Source organism: Moschus berezovskii, chromosome 25, assembly GCF_049115385.1.
Source record: "Moschus berezovskii isolate FMDL1 chromosome 25, NW_MosBer_1.0, whole genome shotgun sequence".
NCBI lineage: Eukaryota > Metazoa > Chordata > Mammalia > Artiodactyla > Moschidae > Moschus > Moschus berezovskii.
In genome coordinates, this window is record NC_142484.1 from 19,718,515 (window position 1) to 19,740,402 (window position 21,888).

The window sequence follows — 21,888 nt, forward strand, 5'->3', positions numbered from 1 at the left end:
CTTCAGTCAGATTGGACAGAATTCAGGAGAGGCTCTGTTTCCAGGGAGGCACTGAGAGGCCAAATGGGAAACTGAGACAAGACCAAGTGAATCGAGGCTCAGGGGCGACAATGGGTGGGCAGGCCGAAGAGCGTCCAGTGTGGAGAAGCAAGCAGACACGGCTGGACATCGAGCTCCACCACTCAGCCTTGGACGAGTTTGAGAATTCGCTGAACCTCAGTGTGCTCATCTGTGAAATGGAAAGCATACCGATTTTGCAGATTCAGGGAGGCCCAGCCTGCTGCAGCCCATGGGGTCGCAAGAAGTTGGACACCACTTGGCAATTGAAGAACAGCTAAGGAGTAACTAAGACGTTCCCAAGCGGCACCACTGGTAAAGAACCAGACTGCCCACGCAAGAAACGTAAGAGACGTGGGTTCGATCCCCGGGTTGGGAAGGTGCCCTGGTGAAGTGCATGGCAACCGACTCCAGTATTCTTGCCTGGAGAATCCCATGGACAGAGGAGCCTGGTGGGCTACAGTCCATGGGGTTGCAAAGATTCGGACGTGACCGAGCGACTTAGCATGCACACACAAGATGTTCTTTAGAAAGAATAGTGTCTAACAGCCCACGGGAGGTGGCTGACAGAGCTCTTGCTTCCCCGGAAGGGTAGATGGTTCCACACCCTTCCCCTAAGACTGATGTGCTTCTTGGTTTTGTTAGGATTAGCCCAGAACCTGTCTGGACTCGAGTGGGCGGGGCCAGTGCTGACAGCTGAAAGGAGACGGCAGGGTTCTGAGCCCCGAGATCAGGGGTGAGGGCTGGGATGGCTGGCTCCCACCTGGTGCACAAGGAGGCAGTTATAAATGGGAGTAGTTTGTGGAGGGAGTCCCTGGCAGTGTGCTGGAAACCAAGCTGCAAGCGTTCAAATCCGCCCCTCTTCACGGCGGTCATGCAAGCCTCGGTAAGACTGGCGGGCTGAGGACCCCACGATGTCTAACAAACATCCAAAAGGATCGGGGACCCAGCGTGTGGTGGGATGGACGCCTGATCCAGGCAGCAGGAGCCAGGGTGGGAAGCCAAGGATGGGGACAAAGCAGCCTGGGCGTGGAACAGAAAGCAAGGGCTGCAGGCAGGCAACTGGCCAGGCCGGGAGAGACAGTCCGGGCCACGTGGCCTCAGGGATGCTCCCTTCTTCCAGTCTGTGTCCAGCTCCACCCAAAGTCCAGGGCAGTGGCTTTGGTCCTCACACGGTCCAGTTAATTTGGAGTGAGTGAGTGAGCGGCCCTCTGTTTTCCTGCTGGACGAGTGATGCTGGGGACAGAGAAGGGGCTTGTGATGAGGAGGCTGGGCGCTGGTGCTCCGAGAGGACAGGTGGTCGGGGGCAGCACAGGGCACACAGGAGAAGGGCGGTGAGGGCTGAGATAGCTGCCCGGGGCTCCAGCTCACCCCACGCGGAGCCACGGGGATTTGGGTGGGAGGCAGGGGCTTGCACCCCTCCCGCCCTCTCAGTCTTCCCCACAGAGACCACAGCTCAGGACCCAGCTGTCCCCTCCCAGTGAGTCAGGCCTGGCTGCTGTCCTGCCCACGCCCAGGGCGGGTCCAGTGCCCCAGCACAGGAAGGGCTGTGGTGTGGGTGCAGAGGACAGGGCGCGGTCAGGGACCTCGGGACGGAAGGAGACGTCCAGGCCAAGAAGCCCTGGCACCTTCTGGCCGGGTCACCCTGTGCCACCTTGGCAATGTGGCTTTGGGCTGCGGTGGGAGTCTGTCCCCCTCCCTCTGCACGGAGCGCAGCAGGCCACTCGTTTCTCATTAGCAAATGGCACTATGTCATCACCACGGGGTGGGTGTGCATTTTTGTCCTATTTGCTGGAGCCGTGGGTTGATAGCAGTGGGGGCCTGCAGGCTGGGCCAGGGATGGGGCTTGCAGGACCCAGTACAGGGCTGTGACCACGTGGGGCAGAGCCATTCAGAGGCCTCAGGAAGCTGTGGTCCCTGCTGGAGCCCAGCTCTGCAGAGACATGAGGAAAAGAGAAACAAATGAAGCTGTGCGTGCATGCTAAGTCGCTTCTGTTTTGTCTGAGTCTGTGCGACCCCATGGACCGTAACCTGCCAGGCTCCTCTGTCCATGGGATTCTCCAGGCAAGAATACTGGAGTGGGTTGCCATTTCCTCCTCCAGGGGATAGTCCCGACCCAGGGATCAAACCCATATCTTTTTACATCTCCTGCACTTGCAGGGGGTTCTTTACCACTAGTGCCACCTGGGAAGCCCCCAGTGAAGCTAGGATTAGTTATTGGCTGTAATTATTGTTAATAGAAATGACTAGCATGGAGAAGAAAATGGCAACCCACTCCAGTGTTCTTGCCTGGAGAATCCCATAGACAGAGGAGCCTGGTGGGCTACAGTCCATGGGGTCACAAAGAGTCGGACACGACTGAGTGACTAATACTGAATGACTAGCCTTCATTTCCTGAGGCTGGCCTGAGCTATGTGGCTTGTGTATATTATTTCTTTAATTCTCCCAATAATTCAATGTTACAGGTGAGGAAACTGAAGCTCAGAAAGGTCAGTAAAAGCCCTCGTTGTCATAGTGATGACGCATTAGAGCCAGGATTTGAACCCAGGCTGTCTGATATTCTGACATCTTTTCCATTATAAAACAGTGCTTCTACCAAGGTCTGACCTGTTTTTTGCCCTGGGCACAGTTCATTAAAGCTTGAGAGGCCTTTCTCAGAAAAACGTTTTTATGAAAAATGAAATAGTGCTCGCTTCAGCAGCACATATACTAAAATTGGGACGATACAGAGATCAGCATGGCCCCTGCGCAAGGATGACGCGCAGATTCATGAAGCGGTCCATATTTTCACACCAATACAGCATCAGTTCAGTTCAGTCACTCAGTCGTGTCTGACTCTCCGCGACCCCATGAATCACAGCACGCCAGGCCTCCCTGTCCATCACCAACTCCCGGAGTTCACTCAAACTCATGTCCATCGAGTTGGTGATGCCATCCTAATGCATATATACAGAATTTAGAAAGATGCAAATGATAACCCTTTATAGGAGACAGCAGAAGAGACACAGGTGTATAGAACAGTCTTTGGGACTCTGTGGGAGAGGGTGAGGGTGGGACGATTTGGGAGAATGGCATTGAAACATGTATATTATCATATGTGAAACGAATCGCCAGTTCAGGGGCGATGCATGTTACAGGATGCTCCGGGCTGGTGTGCGGGGATGACCCAGAGGGAGGATAAGGGGAGGAGGGAGGTGGGATGGGGGTTCAGGAAGGGGAACTCAGGTACACCCGGGGCGGATTCATGTCAATGTATGGCAAAACCAACCAATATAATATTGTAAAATAATTAGCCTCCAATAAAAATAAATAAATAAATAAATAAATAAAATATTTTTTGTAAGTACACTTATAAAAAAAATGGAATAGATTCACAAAGGAAACCAATTACATTGAAATATAGTTGTCAAAATGTGAAGAAATGTGATATAGTATTATATATGCTTTTTATGAACACATTAAATAGCAAGATCTATTAACTATCTCAAAATGGTGGTGGATGCAAAAATATTTCATGATATCACAGAAAACTGCTGTGTGATTTCTATTGGTGGCAAAGTTGTGGGTTTTGATAACATAGATGTTCTTTTTTAAGTTAGTTAATTAATATTTTTAGATAATGACCCTTCTTTTAAATTAATGAATACTCTTTTAATTAGTTGGTTAGTTTTCTTCTTAGTAATTCTTTAGATAATTCTTCTGATAAATCAATTAACTCTTTTCATTTAGTTAATTAATATTATTTTAGTTGATTAATTTTCTTTTCAAAGATAATTGATTAAAAAAAAGAATATCCGTGTTGTCGGTACCCACAACTTTACCGTCAGGAGAAATCACATAGCAGTTTTCTCTAATATGAAATATTTTTCATCCATCACCATTTTGAAATTAGGATAGTTATTAGATCTTATTATTTAATGTGTTCATAAAAAGCACATGTAATACTATGTCACACGTCTGCATGTTTTGACAACCATATTTCAATGTAACTGGTGGTTGTGCCGGGTTTTCGTTGCTGCGTGGGCTTTCTCTAGTCGTGGTGAGCGGGGACTGACCTTCACTGCAGTGCACAGGCTTCTCACTGCACAGCTTCACTGGTTGCAGAGCACGGACCCTGGAGCACAGGCTCATTAGTTGTGTCACACAGGCTTAGTTGTCCTGAGGCATGTGGAATCTTCCCAGACTCAGGATCGAACCCAAGTCCCCTGCCTTGGCAGGCGGATTCGTATTCACGGTGCCACCAGAGAAGGCCATGGATAGTCTTAACTGAAAGCAATGTCATGTTTCAGTTAGAGAACTGTGAAAATAAAGGTGTGATTTTTTTTCCCCCTCATCGTGTTACCAGGCCCCCAGAATTCTGTGGATGAGTCAGAGGTCTAGACTCCAGATTAGGAACCACTGCTTTAGAAACAGAACTAGAAACCTCTCTTTTTGCCCTGGTGGTAAGGGGTATGCAGACCACTTCCAGACTGTGGAGCTCTGTGCCTGCTGGAGAATCTTGAGTGGCTCCTTAGCCCAACTCTAAATAATCTGTCCTTGTGACCTACCTGGGCTTTAGGGCTTACCGAACAAAATTACAGAAGACCCAGTTAAAACTGATTTACAGGTCAACAATAATAATTGTTTAGTATAAGCACATCCCATGCAATATTTGGGACATATTTATTGTATTATTTTTCCATTGCTGTACAACAAAGGTAGCACAAATTCATTAGCTCTAAGTTCTGTGGGTTGGAACTCAGCCCATGTGACTCATGGGGGTCCTCTACTTAGAGTCTCACAGGCTGCAATCAAGATGTTGCTCAAGCTGTGTTCCTTTCCAGAAGCTCTGGGATGTATCCGCTCCTCCTCCTTTGAGTTTCTGAGTTCAGTTCCTTGTGGCTCTAAGATGGACAGTCTGTTTTCCTTGCTGGTTGTTAGCAGTGGGGTGCTATCAGCTCCTTGCTGTTGTTCAATTGCTCAGTTGTGTTCGACTCTTTGTGACCCCATGAGCTGCAGCGCCGCAGACTTTTCTGTCTTCCACTATCTCCTGGAGCTTGCTCAAACTCATGTCCATTGAGTCGAGGATGCCATCCAACCATCCCATCCTCTGTCATCCCCTTCTCCTCCCCACCTCTACCTTTCCCAGCATCAGGGTCTTTTCCAATGAGCCAGCTCTTCCCATCAGGTGGCCAAAGTACTGGAGCTGAAGCTTCAGCATCAGTCCTTCCAATGAATATTCAGGGTTGATATCCTTTAGGATTGACTGAGCCTTGCAGGCCATCAAAAAGACTGTGGTTTGTATCCTGGGTGGGTAGGGAAGACTGTGGAAGTTTCTGAGCAGAGGGCTAGCATGCTCTGCTTCCAGTGTTAAATGGTCTTTGCAGCTACTTGACGGTGGGCATGATGTGTGCCCAGAACTGCCAGACAGGGTGTGGAATACACGGTCACTGCCCGGTACTGACTCCATCCACAGAGAACTACAATGCTGGGGAGACACGGCAAGGCAGTGTCGAGCAGCAAGAGCTGGGCCTTTAAGACAGAACTCTGGACTTAAGTCTTCCCTCTTCTGCTTCTCAGCCTGGAAAGTTATCCAAATTCTCAGTTGCTGCCATGACCACACCTGCCTGACGGGGTGATTTTGAAGCCTGGCTCTTCACATAGTGCCAGCGCCAAAAAACTAAAACAGTGGCTATGTTATTATTGAATAATAATATGGGGCAGTTTTAAACTCTTCATCAGAGGATCAGTTGGTAAAGAATCTGCCTGCAATGTGGGATACCTGGGTTCGATTCCTGGGTTGGGATGATCCCCTGGAGAAGGGAAAGGCTACCCACTCCAGTATTCTGGCCTGGAGGATTCCATGGACTGCACAGTCCAAGGGGTCGCAAAGAGTTGGACACGACTGAATGAATTTCACTTTCGAGGATGAAGACAGCAGCTGATGGTCTGGAGTCCGTGGGTCTCCTCAAGGCAGGGGAGACGGCTAACTACCAGAGGGATGGGGATCAGGAGGTAACAGAAGGGACCAGGCAGAACCCAGGGGCTGGAGTAAGTGGTGGGTTAGTGGTCACAGAGACACACAGGGTGAAGTCAGCGGGACATTACAGACAGAAGCTGGGGGAGGGGTAGGCTTGGGCAGGTGCAGGATCAAGCTGGTGGGAAGGCCTGATTCTGAAGAGCACGAACAGGCGTTGTCTAATTGGAGGTGACAGAGCAGGAGAGGGACTGGATTTGGGGCCGGCGGGGAGGGAGGGAGGAGCACGACAGACCCACAACCAGGCTGGAGGGGTTGGGATAGAATGGGCCATGGGCAGGTGTCCCAAGGCCCAGGATTGCAGGCAGAAGAAAGTAGGCCTGTTTATCCTGAAACCTGATCTTTCAAACAGCTGTCCCCCTCAGCCTAATGGACCATAGGAGAGGATGGGGGACAGACGGGCTGTCCCTTCCCAAGGCATCATTTCCACCAGCATCCCACCAACTCTCTGAGAGCACAGGCATCCCAGGAGAGTCACAAAGAGGGGTCACAGAGTCTCTGTCCCGCTGGGTGAGATGAGATGGTTGGATGGCAGCGACTCAATGGACATGAGTTTAAGCAAACTCCAGGAGATAGTGAAAGACAGGGAAGCCCGGCTTGCTGCAGTCCATGGGGTCGTGAAGAGTCAGACATGACTGAGTGACTAAAAAACAACCACCACGGGGGGCAGCCCCCAACTTTTCCTTCCCACGTTCCCTGAACTGGGGTCTGCGCAGCCTTGTAGGACTTCAGGCCAGTGATTTCCGACCTGGTCATCCCTAGGCTCCAAGGGTCCCAAGAGGCATTTTTGGAGTTTTGGTGAGCTATTTTAGTGTTTATAGACACGTCTCACAGAAATCACATATTTTCTATCATAAGGCTAACTCCTGTTCATCCTTCAGAAACCCAACTTAAATGTCCCTCCCTCTGGGAAGCTTTCCTGTCAGGTTCCCAACAGGAACAGATGGCTCATTGCAACTGGGTAACTGAGAATTTAAGAAGGGACTACTGAAAAATCTATTGGCAGATATTGCATTGCTTATATGCAGACTCAAAAAAAAAAGAAGATACAAACAAACTTATTTCCAAAACAGAAACAGACTCACAGACTTAGAGAAGGAACTTATGGCTACCAGAGGGGAGTGTTCAGGGAGAGGGATAGACCAGGAGTTTGGGATGGACATGTACACACTGCTCTATTTAAAACAGATAATCAAAAAGGACCTACTACATAGCACAGGGAACGCTGCTCAAGATTCTATAATTACTTAAATGGGAAAAAAATTTGAGTAAGAATAAATAGATGTATATGGTAAAAAAAAAAAAAACTATTGTCAGGATTAAGGGACATGAATGACAACATCTCAAGACCTCACCCACCCAAGTCCTAAAGAGATAAGGGAAAGAGGCAGTGACCGGACCCCTGAAAGACCTGTTGTGATAGAAGGAGCTACCTGGCAGGCTCTGTGGCCTTTAGAAGAGATCACAGCATCAGCCAGCCCATGGTGGCTGATCAGGGAGGGAGCTGATACTCTCCCCAGGCCAGGGCCTCCCATTGGCAGCACCCACCTGGAAGCTGGAGGGCACAAGAGCCATTGATACAGTCCTTCAAATCAGGCCTCAAGGTCCAGGGCTGGGTGATCTGGGAGTAGCATTGATTTGGAGGGACAAAGGACAATATCCAGCCTACTTCTGGTGTTAGCTTGGGCTGCCATAATCAAATACCATAGACTGGATGGCTTAATCAATAGAAGCTTATTTCTCACCATTCTGGTGAGAAGTCCAAGGTAAAGGTGCTGGTCAATTTGGTCCCTGGCAAGGACTTTCCTCCTGACTTGTCGATGGCCACCTCCTCACTATGTCCTCACATGGCCTTTTTTCAATGCACAGAGAGAGAGAGAGCTTTCCTATCTCTTCTTATAAGGGCACCAATCCCAAAGCGGGAAACCCCAGCCTCATGACCTCATCCAACTTTAATCACCTCCCAAAGGCCCACCTCCAAATACCTTCACTTTGGGAACAGGTAGGGCTTCAACATATGCGTCTGGGGGGACACAGGCATTCAGGCCACAATACCTCCTCAGGGTGGTTCTGCACTGACTTACTGTGTGACTTCGGAAGACTTACTTAGCTTCTCTGGGCCTCAGTTTCTTCATTTGTAGAAGTAGGGTAACTATGAAGATTAAAAAAGATATCAGGGAGCACATAGTTTTTCAAGGCAGAAGTCCAGTGTGTTTCCCTTTGCCTGGCAAAGCAATAAAGCTATCATCCCTGTTGGTGTTGTTCAGTCACCAAGTCGTGCCTGACATTTTGTGACCCCATGGACTATAGCATACCAGACTCTTCTGTCCTCCACTCCTGGAGTTTGCTTAAATTCATGTTCATTGACTCTGTGATTCTATCTAACCATCTCATCTTCTGCCATTCCCTTCTCCCTTTGCCTTCAATCTTTCTCAGCATTAGAGTCTTTTTCATTGAATCAGCTCTTCCCACCAGGTGGCCAAAGTATTATAGCTTCAACTTCAGGAACAGTCCTTCCAATGAATACTCAGGGTTGATTTCCTTTGGGATTGACTGATTTGATCTCCTTGCAGTTCAACAAACTCTCAAGAGTCTTCTCCAGAACCACAATTCAAAAGCATCACTTCTTTGGTGCTCAGCCTTCTTTATGGACCAACTCTCACATCTGTACACCACTACTGGAAAAACTATAGCTTTGACTATACAGATCTTTGTCAGCAAAGTGATGTCTCTGTTTTTTAGTACATTGTCTAGATTTGTCATAGCTTTCCCTCCAAGGAGCAAGTGTCTTTTAATTTCAGGGCTGCAGTCACCATTGCAGTGATTTTGGAACCCAAGAAAATAAAATCTGTCACTGCTTCTACTTTTTCCCTTCTATTTGCCATAAAGTAATGCGATTGAATGCCAGAAAAGAGAAAAGAAAGGACTTTCCTGATGGTCCAGTGGTTAAGAATCTGTCTTCCATAGCTTCTCAGCCTTTTGGCTAAGATCAAGTGTAGCATCTGTTCTTATCATTTTAATATCTGATACATCCTCTATCCGAGGACAATATATTAAATGGATTTTTGGAGCAGGCTCCGGGAGTTGATGATGGACAGGGAAGCCTGGAGTCCTGCAGTCCATGGGGTTGCAAAGAGTCGGACATGACTGAGCAACTGAACTGAACTGAACTGGAGCAGGGAGTTGGAATAGGAGCTTGCTCCAGCCACTCCACACGTCAACCTGGTATTACAGTACTTCCAGGAACGGTGCAGCCCCTTTGGGGAATAAAAAAAATGAATCTGTCAGCCAATGCAGGGGACATGAGTTTGATGGATTCCACATGCCGGGGCAGCTAAGCCCGTGTGCCCCAACTACTGAGTTTGAACTCTAGAGCCTGTGAGTTCCAACTACTGAGCCCACGTGCCAGAGAGCCCGCACTCTCAAACAGGAGAAGCCACCATAATGAGAAGCCCACATGCCATAACTAGAGAGAGCCCGAGCAGCAGCGAAGACCTAGCATGGCCAAAAATAAATAACTTTTTTAAAAAAGAAAAAACAGTGAAAAGAAGGAGGGGAAAAAAAAAGGTATTGCACCCCCAACCTGGACAGCTGTTCAAGCAGCCTGAGAAATCCCACCATTTTCCATTCTGGCCACCACCCTCCACCCCACCTCTTTTCTTTTCTCTACCCAGTGACACAGGATTATGCCATTCCTCTGCTCAAAGCCTCACCATGGCTTCTTATTTCACTTAGAACACAATGCAGCTTCCTTATGGGGCTGCGAAGTCCGCCACCATCTCACAGCTGCGCTTCCGTTCTCAGCCAGGACTGTATTCCTCCCCCTTATCCCTGCCAGGTTTCAGATCTGAGCTTAAATGTCATTTCCTCAGAGGAGGCTTCCCAAAGCCCCCGAACTCCCTGTGATGTTCTCATGGAGGCTGTCCTTTCCCATCACAGCAGTGACTGCATCCGGGGAAAACACATTGCAACTCCTCATGGGATGGATTGGAGCTTCGTTGTGAGAGCAGGAAACTTGACTGGCTTCCCCACTGCTTAGTCCCCGGTGGTCCCAGTGAAGCTCTTTTCCAGCACATATTTGTTAAAGGAATAACAAAGTAAAAGGTCTTTCCTGGAATGCCAGCAAGCTCTCTGGGGAGACAGACTGACACAGAAAACTGTTCAGCACAACGCAGGATAATTTGTGTCTAGCCCATCTCCAGAGAGCTTGGCCCTCACCCTTGAGGCTTCAGGAATTCAGAGAAAGGAGGAAAGGGTATTAGCTACCTTGTGAAGACTCGGTTTGAGGTCACTCCTTCCAGGGAGATGGAAGACAGCAGGAAAAGTCACATTTGTCATGTGTCCACAATGTGCCAGAAACGTATCACACAACATCTCTTTAAAAATCTTCAGTTAGATCTGCTAGTTTTGCAAATGAGGAAACTGAGACCCAGAGAGGTTAAGTAAGTCATCCAAAGTCACACACCAAGTCAGTGGCAGAGCCAGGATATCAAATCAACCAGGCCAGATGTCAAAGCTTGCGTTTTTGCAACCAGGCTTAGTAGAACGAGAAGGGAGGTGGCAAGAATTTACTCAGGTAAAGTGGGCAGTGGTTCAAATGGGGCTTATAACAGAATAGCATCTAAACTATGGTCATTCTGAAAGCTGGGCTTGTTCTGACGCTGAGCCCAGATTCTAAATGTTATCAGGTACATGTGGGTTCTGAAGGGTCCAACAACAAAGAGGACAGCTAGACGCACCCAGAGCAGCTGCAGCTCAGAGATGGCCCAGAATCGGACAAGCCCTGGAACGAGCGTCTGGGCAGCACTCCCGGCATGTGACCTTGTAAGGAGGCTGCAGAGCTGTGGCTTGGGAGGTTTTCCTTCCTCAACTAAGACCCGCTGGAGCCTGTTATAAGGACCCAGGTAAGGGAGCTAGGTGGTGTGGGGCGGGCAGTTCTGTCTTGATAAGGTGGGGGAGGAGAAGGAGGGGTCATTCCTGCCAGGCTGACCTCAGCGGGGTAATGTGATCAGCCTGTCATGGTTCTGAGCCCTGATTTGGGAAGAACAAAGAGGCCAGGCCCCTCTGCCTCCTCTAGCCCAGGAATGCAGCTGGGGCCAGGCCATGACCAATCAGGAATGCAGGTTTGGGAGTGCGGCACGAATGCAGTTTGTACAGCCAGGCGTTCCTGCCGCGATGGGAGCGGGCTCACAAAGCCAGTGGACAGGCCCTGAGCTTCCAGCTTTGATATCCCAGCCCTGCCTCCGGGGAGCCCCGCATCCCGGAGCTGTCTGGCCCCACTGCCCCATGGTGACCCTTTGCGGTGGTGGTGGTGGTGGGGTGGAGAGTGAAAAGTCCAGATGCAGACACCCCAGCCCTAACAGCGCTCCCAGGTGCTTGCATCTCCTTGTCCCTCTCCAACGATCTCAGGAAGTCTGAGAAATAGGCCCTGGGAGGGGGAGCGGGGAGGGGGAGCTCTGCTGAGCCTCCTGCCTGCTACTCAGGGGTTTGAGAGATGGATGCACAGACAGGCAGACAGATGTCCCACAGGAGAGGCTGCCAGGCCTCAGCAGCCGCTGCTGAAGACAGGTCCTAGAAGCCTCTTGAGGCTACCCTTTCCAGGGAGATAAATAATGTTGGGGTTGGAGGGGCGTGCTGACCCCTGGGCTGACTGTTGAATGCTTTCTGCATTCCAAAGCTCTTCACCTCTCCCTGCCAGCCCCGTTCCCCCAGTGTGGGGTCCTCTGGGCCTACCCTTCTCTGCCCTCCCAATTATCCTCTGACCCCTCCCCTCCTGCACTTCCTCTCTTCCTGGGTATTAGCACCGCGGCGCTTCACTGTTCACAAAGCACATCCACATACACAGGATCACCTGATCCTGAGAACCCTGCGAAGTAGGTACTCTTGCCCTCATCTTATGCAGGTAGGGAAGAAGGAACAGAGGAGGTAGGAGTTCTGAAGGCAAGAGGTTTAAGGATATGAGAGGGAGTACTTGTATGGATGATCCAGTTGCCTCAAGAGATGGCAGGACTGGAGATGGAGAAGTTACCAGGGAGCTAGTGGTTAAAGGAGCCCGCAATGTGGGGACCAGGAGCTTGAAACTTTCTCTCCCCAGTATCTGGAGCTCTAGCTGCTGCTGCTACGTCGCTTCCACTTAGTGAATGCTCCCTGACTGATTGAATATGCCCAGGGTTCTCTTGATCTTCCTGCCTTATTCTTACTCTTATGAAAAGACCTGAAAGCTACACTGACATATAAGTAACTGATGGTAGTTTTCAAATGATGCCCCTCAAAGGAGTCTGTTCTTGTGTTACAGATCCCATTCCAGTGAGCAGACCCTGGAGACTCTGCAATAAGAAGACCCAAGAGACAAGGACAGAGGAGAAGAGGGTTTGCCAAGGCTTCAGGGGCTCCCAGCTGGCAGTGGTGGGGGCGGGGGGTCAGAGGAAGGAGACTTTGATAGAGCAGAAAGGAAGCTGGGAGAAGGTCTGGCATCCCCTCCGAAGTCCCCCTCCCAGACTCACAGAATGTAAGAGGCTGGGGGACCTTAGAAGTGATCTAGACCTTTGGTTAAGAATAAAGGAAGTGGGAACTTCCCTGGTGGTCCACTGGTCAAGACTTTGTACTTCCACTGCAAGGGGCACAGGTTCAACCCTGATCAGGGAACTAATATCTCACATACTGTGTATTCCGACCAAAATAAATAAATGAAATCTCTACCATGGCCAAAATGCCCTATGTTTTTTTAAAAAAGGAAAGAAGGAAGACTTCCTTATTTCTCCCCTTCTGTGTATTGGTTTCATTCACTCAGGCCCCCTGGCAGCTCCTGAGTTTTTGTCATCCAGGCTCCCTAACCAGAAAAGAAAATAAGGCTTCCCTCTCCTGTTTGAGGTTGGTGTGAAGGATCCTGGGAATGGACTCCACACTGGTCCAGCTTGAGGGATGCTCACCACCCTAGGACTCTGGAGCCAGTATGACACTGCATGTATTTGGACAATAGGTTAAAGGAGGGAGAACGGTTCCCCAAGACAGGGGGTCATCACATAACTAGCCTCTGTGTGAACCCCGAGCTCTGCAATCACCCTGTATCAAGTCTACTACGAAGCAAGCTCATTATGGCATTGAGACACATTCTGTTGTCTCCTGACAGGGAAATAGGTGAAAAAATTATGGTACCTCTTATGGAATCCTATGCAGCTGTTAAAAAGATTAGAGAAGAGCTGTACATCTTTAGGTGGAAAATATCTGTAATATATTAAATAGAACATGTTTCAGAACAGTCTGTATATATATGTATTTAAAATTTACTTTTAAAAAGCTGGTAAAACTTAGTGCCAAACTGTCAAATAGGATGACCTCTATCTATGTACATATTTTAAAAAATTCTTTTACCAAAGATATATATTGTTGTTGTTTAGTTGCTAACTTGTGTCCAACTCTTGTGATCCCAATGGACGACAGCCTGCCAGACTCCTCTGTCCATGGATTTCCCAGGCAAGAATACTGGAGTGACTTGCCGTTTCCTTTTCCAAAGGATCTTCCCAACCCAATCCTGATCTAATCCATGTCTCCTGCATTGACAGGCAGATTCTTTACCACCGAGCCACCTGGGAAGCCCAAAGGTATGCATTGCTTTCGTATTAAAAAAAAAAAAAATGAATATACACAGGACGGAAAATGTTCAGTGCTCATAGTCTGCAGGTAAGGAACACGGAGGACAAATAAATTAAATGACTTGCACAAAATCACACAAAAAAATAAGAGCCTGATGTTTAAGCTGCCGAGGAGGTGGCCTTCATTCAGTATCTGTCCAGTATAGCAGCAAGGGACGGAGGTGGTGGGAGCCCAGGGGAATCCAGTCCAGACGGCAGCAGGGCCGGGCCCGGGAGCAAGGAGGGAGCCTGAAGTGGAGAAAGAGAGTGGGTGTTGATTCTATAACTTGCTGATGCTGTGGGCTTTTGCCCACCGCCCCTCCTCTGCCAGCAAACACTGGCCTGGGGACACATGTTTACATCTAAATGCTGGGAATGGATTAACCCGGTGTCTTGATGGAGAGGGAGAAGCCTAGGTCTCCAGGAACATGAAAGGAACTCAGCGGCTCCAGGGATAATGAGAAATGAAGAGGCTCAGGTCTGAATCAATTAGAGTCTCTATCCGAAATGTCAACCAGGTTCCTGCCCAAATGCCCCTTTCCCTCGACCGGGTCCTGGAGTCCCAGAGGAAGAAGCAGAGAACAATGCAGCCTTTGGAGCGGCTGCCTTTCGGAGGCCACGGCCATCTACTCCATGGAGGCCCCGGCCCACGTGGGGAGCCGGGCAGCTCAGCCCGCCCTCTTCCATGCTCCTGGTTTCCGCTGATACTGAGCCCTCAGCAGCCAGGGTTGCCCGTGCCGACTCCTAACTCCAGAGCCTGTGCCTGGCACTGGGGGGCAGACAGAGAGATCCGGGGTCCTGATAGACATCAGATGCTCAGGTCCTGATAGCAGCAGAAGCCCCCAGCCCCGATCCCCATGTCTGGGCATCTCCCCACTCCCACTGCCCCTTTCCCACATTCACAGTGCTCAGACTTAGAATATCTGTCCAGGCTAATGCGGTATGAGGTCTCCACCAGCCCTCTTTCCCCAAATACCCTCTGAGTGTCCACATCAGAAGCTTCCCTCCTGATCACTCCCGAGATCCTCTCTCTTTATCGTCTCATTTCCTCTGAAACCAAGGATGAGAGGAATTCCAGTTCTAGCATTTTCTGGCTGTATCTCCTTACGGCACTTAGGAACATTTTCTTCATGAGCCTTTCTGGGCTTTGGTTTCTCATAATATAAAATGAGGATCAAGGCGAGGAGTCCATGAGTAAGTCATGGATGGAAAGCTGAGTCCATAGGAGATCTTTTTCTCCCGCCCCTCTGTGCCTCATCCCTACAGGCAGTAAAGGGAATTAACACAATCTGCTAAAGGACAGGGGAGTAGCTGCAGACAGGAGACCCCTGGGGAGCTTGGATCAGAAGAAGGTGTTTACTGGGAGCGGAGGCAGAGATTCTGGTTGACAACGATCCCATAGACCAGTCACCCCAAAGAAGTGGGGGCGGCTGGATGCTCTATTGCCAAGGCTCTCCAAAGAGGAGATCAATTTCTCAGTCACCAGGGGGTGGGAGAGAAGACCGCAGGAGAATGGCAGTGGTCTTCAAGCACATGCGGGAACCCCAAGATGAGGCAAGCGAACATCAAACCTGATCATAGCCGATGTGCAGAATCATGAGGGTTACCCACGTGTGACCTGGAGCAGGGACTTCTCCAACGTCTGCTTTGTGAGGTGAGTGAGACAGCTGCCTGAGGGCAGTGGATTTGTGTGTGTGTGTGTCGGGGGGGTTTGGTCTGGACTCCAAGGAGGACTTCCTATAGCCCTGCCAGGCCCCACTTTTACATATTAGGCTTCTGAGCCCAAGATGTGTTGGAAAACTCCCCTGGGAGCAAGAAACGAGGTAAAGTGATGAGACAAGAAGTTTGTGCATGAGAAAGGCTCATGGAGAAGGAAATAACCTAAGGAGAATGAAAACAGAGTGGTCAGTAGGCTTGGTGGCAGAAGAAAGGGTGATCTAAAATACAGACAAGGAAGCTCGGGGAAAACTGAGGCCAGCCTGGGTGAGGAGCACAGGCCCTGGGCACCACACTGTGTGACATTGGCCCTGGCTCTTCTCCACCTCAGTTTCCCTATTTGCAAAGGAGGATAGAAATGCTTTCCTTACAGGGCTTCCATGTGGGTTCAATGAGCAAATACACAAAGACATGGTAAGATATTAACAGAAGGGTTGGGACATGGAGAGGAGTATGGTGAAGAAAAAAGGCAGAGCTAGAGAGAGAGAGACAGAGAAAGGTCCAGTCACAGGGGGAGGGGGACACATGTGGAGACTTGGAAGTCTCAGGTGGTTCCTGGGGCCTCGGAACATCCCCCACCCTGGGGTCTATCTCCAGAACACACACATACACATAGACACACACACATACATGACTTCTTGTGGGGACAGTCCTTCTGTTTTCTCTATCCTAGTGCATTTTTTGTTTTCTGAATATTTGCTACTTGGAGACACCATGCTGAGAACGTCACATCTTATATTACGTAATCTGCAAGACAGCTCTGAAAGGCAGATAGGTGCTGAGGCAGAGAGAAGTTAGTTACATAGCTGGTAGAGGTGAAGCCAAAAATTAAGGGACCATCAAGTTTTCACAGTGACCCAACTAGTATTTGGTTACTGTTCATAAGCTTAAAATAGTATCTGACAGATTATAAAAGCTGAATAATTGTCTTATCATCTTCACCATCATCATCATCACTATGAATGTGTCTTGGCAGGCAGGATAGAACAGTGGAGATCATATCCAAGCATAGGCTTGAACTCCTGGTTAAAGATGGCAGGTTGAACATATTAACTTCATTCCTCCTCAAATCCTACTAAAACAAAGATTAAAGGAAACAAATAAACAAAAGTATAAACCCATAAAGACATGGGAAAGGAGACAATAGCAACACAATTTTGGAGGCTAGAAAGCACATTTAATAAATACCACATTAATATGTGGAAACGGTCTAAGCAGGATGGAGAAAGTTAAATCCTGAGACATGAACACTGCAAATTGTACCTCAGAACTCCCAAAGAGTCAGGAATTAGTGATATAAGATAATTTTAGAAAGGAGAGGGGCAAAGTTAGCACTGAAAACAAGGAGATTAAAAGTTGGCTCAAGCACTTCTTTGGTGGTCCAATGGTTGGGAATCCACACGCCAATGCAGGGGACATGGGTTCGATCGCTGTTCCGGGAAGATCCCACAGGCTATGGAGCAACGAAGCCCGAGCACCACAACTACTGAAGCCCACAGGCCTAGGTTCCATGGTCCTCAAGGAAAGAAGTCATCGAAATGCGAAGCCCGTGCACTTCAACTAGCAAGTAGCCCCCCCTTGCTGCAACTAGCAGAGAAGGCGATGGCACCCCACTCCAGTACTCCTGCCTGGCAAACCCCAAGGATGGAGGAGCCTGGGAGGCTGCTGTCCATGGGGTCGCTGAGGGTCAGACACGACTGAGCGACTTCACTTTCACTTTTCACTTTCATGCATTGGAGAAGGAAATGGCAACCCACTCCAGTGTTCTTGCCTGGAGAATCCCAGGGACGGGGGAGCCTGGTGGGCTGCCGTCTATGGGGTCGCACAGAGTCGGACACGACTGAAGTGACTTAGCAGCAGCAGCTGCAACTAGGGAAAAGCCGTGCACAGCAATAAAGACCCAGTGCAGTCAAAAATAAATTATTTTTCTAGACGTCAGCTTATAAAGAATCTTTTCTTTAAAAAGCCGATGAGCCCCAGATCCTTTCCCCTACTCCGCGTTCCCATCCCTAGCAAAGACTGGACCTCTCTAGAGAAGAGGAGATCAAAGAGATAGTTTCTGGACCGAGGCATATCGTGCACAGTCAGAGGTACATGAACACACAGGAATTAAGTGCCGGTTTACAGACTGAATGTTGAGACCACCAGCCTTTTTCCCATAAATGGGAAAAGCCAGGCTTATACTCTCCAGGGAGGAGACCAAATAAAGTTTTTCTGAGAAACATTATCAGATGACATCAAGAGTCTTCCAAAGGGAGATTTACTTCGCTGGTGGCCTAGTGGCGGAAACTCCGTGCTTCCAATTCAGAGGGTGCTGGTTCGATCCCTGGTCAGGGAACCAGATCCTACATGCTGCAGGTAGAGTTTGCACTGCCACAACTAAAAATTTCGCATGCTGCAACGAAGACTGAAGATTCCATGTGCTGCGAGACCTGGCACAGCCAAGTAAATAAATACATACTTTTAAATTTTTTAAAAAAGGAAATGAGATGGATAAAATACCTAAGTTTCAGCATTTGAGATAAATGAGAAGCAACACTCAAAATGGGAAGAGTTTGGACTCAATAAGTGACAAGCACATAGAAAACAAAACAACTAAACAAACAAACCAAAATTCTAACACTAAGAGAAAAATTTAGCAGGAAAAGGAAAACAATCATTACGTACTTATGACTTGGCTGTGAATAGTGTTTATATATTCATAATAAGGTAAATATTGAATGTTGATCTAACCCAAAACATGATCCAGTTATACTGGGAAAAGGCAGGCTGAAAGGGTCAGAAAACGTGTGTGGGTGTGTGACCAGGGCAGGGGGATTTGGCCAAAGACAGATAAATCCTTTTCTTCCATAATGGGGAATAAAGCAATGCCTATGTTAAAATTTTTAAGAAATGCCTAACACTGAAAAATTTAAAGTAGTGGTATAATCTTGCTACTTAACAATATGAAAGTAAAGAATCAGTTGAAAGGAGTTGAAGAAGGAACTGGCTGGAGCAGGGGCTCTGCTCTATTTCTTATCAAGCTTTGCAGAACTCTTGGTATCTTTAAACTATGTGCCAGGAAAATTTTATTTAAAAAAAAAACAAACATGATAAAGAACAGAAGTAAGAGCAGGAGGTAGAGGAAAAGAAGAACTCAGAAGGATCCAGTAAAGATTGGATTCTGTTGTGTTTGGGGCAAATGATTTAAATTATTTAATTTCTCTGATTTCCTCCTCAAAAGATGAGGATAATAATCCATAACTGACAGTGTTCTTTTTGTCTCTGGTATATCGTAATTAATGTTATTGGAACCACAGACAGAGTCATCAAAGAATTAACCCTTGTTTTCCCATCTAGACAATGGAGATCATCACCTGCCTCATTAAGCAGAGAGATTAAATGAAATAACTAAGGTCAACCACAAATGCTTTGGAACCAGGCAGGACAGGACTTTGGTCACGTATCCAACTTGGTGCCTAGTGATGATGCTCTTGTGTACAGAGAGTGTACTCCTTGAAGAGCTCCATCCATGGGCTTGTGCCTCCTCTTCCCAGGCAGAATGTCCTTAATCACCAGAACAGCCTTGTATGCTGTTCAAACAGACAAACACCAACCATCATGATGCATGTACTCACTTCTGGGCAGGGTGGAACAGACCAGAAAGACAGTACAAGTCATTTATGTACAGTTTGTCCACTTGCGAAAAAGATTAGTGATGGAGCTGCAAGAGTAACCCAGGACTTAAAGATGAGAATCTGGGGACTTCCCTGGTGGTCCAGTGGTTAAGACTTTGTGCTTCCACTGTAGAGGGGGTGGGTTCAATTCCTAGTCAGAGAACTAAGATGCCACATGCCTCATGGCACCTCTGAGAAACTTGAAACAAAAAAAGACAAATATTCTGGCTTCAGATCTCTACTTCACCCCATTAACTGTAGCCTACCAAGCTTCTCTGTCCATGGGATTTCCCAGGCAAGAATACTGGAGTGGGTTGCCATTTCCTGCTCCAAGATCTCAGAGGTAGAAGTAATAGTAATGGTAATATACACATTCATACATGACCACGGGAAAAACCATAGCCTTGACTAGACGGACCTTTGTTGGCAAAGTAATGTCTCTGCTTTTTAATATACTATCAAGGTTGGTCATAACTTTCCTTCCAAGGAGTAAGCGTCTTTTAATTTCATGGCTGCAATCAGCATCTGCAGTGATTTTGGAGCCCAAAAAAATAAAGTCTGACACTGTTTCCACTGTTTTTCCATCTATTTCCCATGAAGTGATGGGACCAGATGCCATGATCTTTGTTTTCTGAATGTTGAGCTTCAAGCCAACCTTCATGTATGGATGTGAGAGTTGGACTGTGAAGAAAGCTGATCGCCGAAGAATTGATGCTTTTGAACCGTGGTGTTGGAGAATACTCTTGAGAGTCCCTTGGACTGCAAGGAGATCCAATCAGTCCATTCTAAAGGAGATCAATCCTGGGTGTTCATTGGAAGGACTGATGCTGAAGCTGAAACTGCAATACTTTGGCCACCTCATGTGACGAGTTGACTTACTGGAAAAGACTCTGATGCTGGGAAAGGTTGGGGGCAGGAGGAGAACGGGACGACCGAGAATGAGATGGCTGGATGGCATCACCGACTCTGTGGACATGAGTTTGAGTGAACTCCGGGAGTTAGTGATGGACAGGGAGGCCTGGCGTGCTGTGATTCATGGGGTCGCGGAGAGTCGGACACGACTGAGCGACTGAACTGAACTGAACTTAACTGAATATACACATAGAAAATAAGACTTAAAATAGAAATAAAACCCCCAAAACCATATAGGGAGGAAGAGGAAAACAAAAACTTATTTAGTTTAGGTAGTTTAGTCCTAGACTTCCCGGGCAACTAAACAAATTTAAAAACACTATGATTCTCATTGATAAAAAGAAAATGAAAATAGGACGCCTCTTTCTGGGGCTAAATTCAAAGTAATTTGTCCTATCCTGGAAAAGAATCCCAAGGACCCAGAATGAATAACATTGTACAGAATTCTTATGATAACTTCTTATGATAATCCTCAATTAAAATCGATATCAAGACATTAAAACAGTGTTTAATGCAAGTGTTTCTCCGGGAGCTACATTTCTGAAGTCTGGAATGTCTTCTCATGGTGAAAATCACACTTTCTTTTCACCACACTTTTAACAGAAAGAAGGCTGACAGATTTCTAATCCTCACGACAGCCCAAGGGTAGATGTTATTTCAATATTACCCTCTTTTTACAAATGAGAAAACAGAAAGGATGAACAATTTTGCCAAAGCTGCACGGCCAGAGGTGGTGGAATCACCGTAAGGTTCAATCTCTTTCCATTAAACCAGACCATCTTAAACTTAATACCTGGATTAGTTTTATGATGTGATTGACCATCACAGCCTTTAACCAGTCTTCAAATACCAGTGGTTTCACTGGGCTTGTCTTCAACTGGACCGTAGTTCAAGATTCAGTTCCCACATAACTATCCAGGGCTCATATATTCTCTTCTAATTGAAGGGAGACCCTACAGGTTCTTCTCAGCTTTCATCTTACACAACTTTTTTTTTTTTTGTAAGCATTTGATGATATGGAACATTCTTTCTGTTACAGCAATAAAATGAAACACATTGCATTCAATAAAATTGTGCACTCTTTCTTCTTAGCAAGTCATAGTTTTGTGTTTCCTGGGCAATATTTTACTTGGGGAGCATCTGGAGTTTTCAAGCACATCCACTCCACATGAATGATTGGTTTTCTCCCTGTGGTTATGAGGAATCTGTCAGAAGCCAATGTAGGTTGTTTGAGGTTTCCGCCAGTTTCTCATTGGCCTTGACTCAGAGGACAGGAAATGGATCACAGAAGAACAAGATGGGTTTCCCTGAAGTCTCAGCGGGGAGAGAATCTGCTTGCAATGCAGGAGACACAGAAGACGTCGGTTCCATCCCTGGGTTGGGAAGAGCCACTGGAGGAGGAAAATGGCAACCCACTCCAGTATTCTTGCCTGAAAAATTCTATGAACAGAGGAGCCTGGTGGGCTACAGTCCATGGAGTCACAAAAGTTGGACACGACTGAGCGACCCAGCACTCACGCAAGAACAGGGCAAATCCCTAGCTATCAACGTTTATACTAATCTAATTTTGGGCACCACCATGAGAATCAAAGATCTCAGGAACCAGAGCTAATAGCAGTTTAGAACATTCTGAACCACAACACCATTTTGGTTTCTTTTTCTCTTTTGCCCTTCTGCACCTTTTAAATTTAAAACTTTAATATGATTTTTTTAAATTTAATTTTTTTTGGCCACACCATGCAGAATACAGGATCCTAGCTCCCCAGCTAGGGATCTAACCTGCAGTGGAAACGCGAACTCTTACCCCCTGGACTGCCAGTGATGTCCCTTAAATTTAAAACTTTAAAAAGTATACCCCAATAATCTGCTCTAGGATTATCTATGGATGAATATTCTTGTT

General features: G+C 47.5%; 1 long non-coding RNA gene and 2 other non-coding genes across 3 annotated transcripts; all 3 read left to right on the plus strand.

Moving 5' to 3' along the window:
• The first annotated feature begins 806 nt into the window (after positions 1 to 806).
• LOC129548474 (uncharacterized) lies at positions 807 to 12,770 on the plus strand. The gene is made up of 3 exons (XR_008684342.2): positions 807 to 943; positions 10,762 to 10,977; positions 12,369 to 12,770. It is a non-coding gene; the product is annotated as an uncharacterized LOC129548474 (long non-coding RNA).
• On the plus strand, positions 2,743 to 2,846 carry LOC129549116 (U6 spliceosomal RNA). Its single transcript, XR_008684479.2, has one exon. It is a non-coding gene; the product is annotated as a U6 spliceosomal RNA (small nuclear RNA).
• LOC129549105 (U2 spliceosomal RNA) lies at positions 9,037 to 9,234 on the plus strand. Its single transcript, XR_008684469.1, has one exon. It is a non-coding gene; the product is annotated as a U2 spliceosomal RNA (small nuclear RNA).
• Positions 12,771 to 21,888: the final 9,118 nt, after the last annotated feature.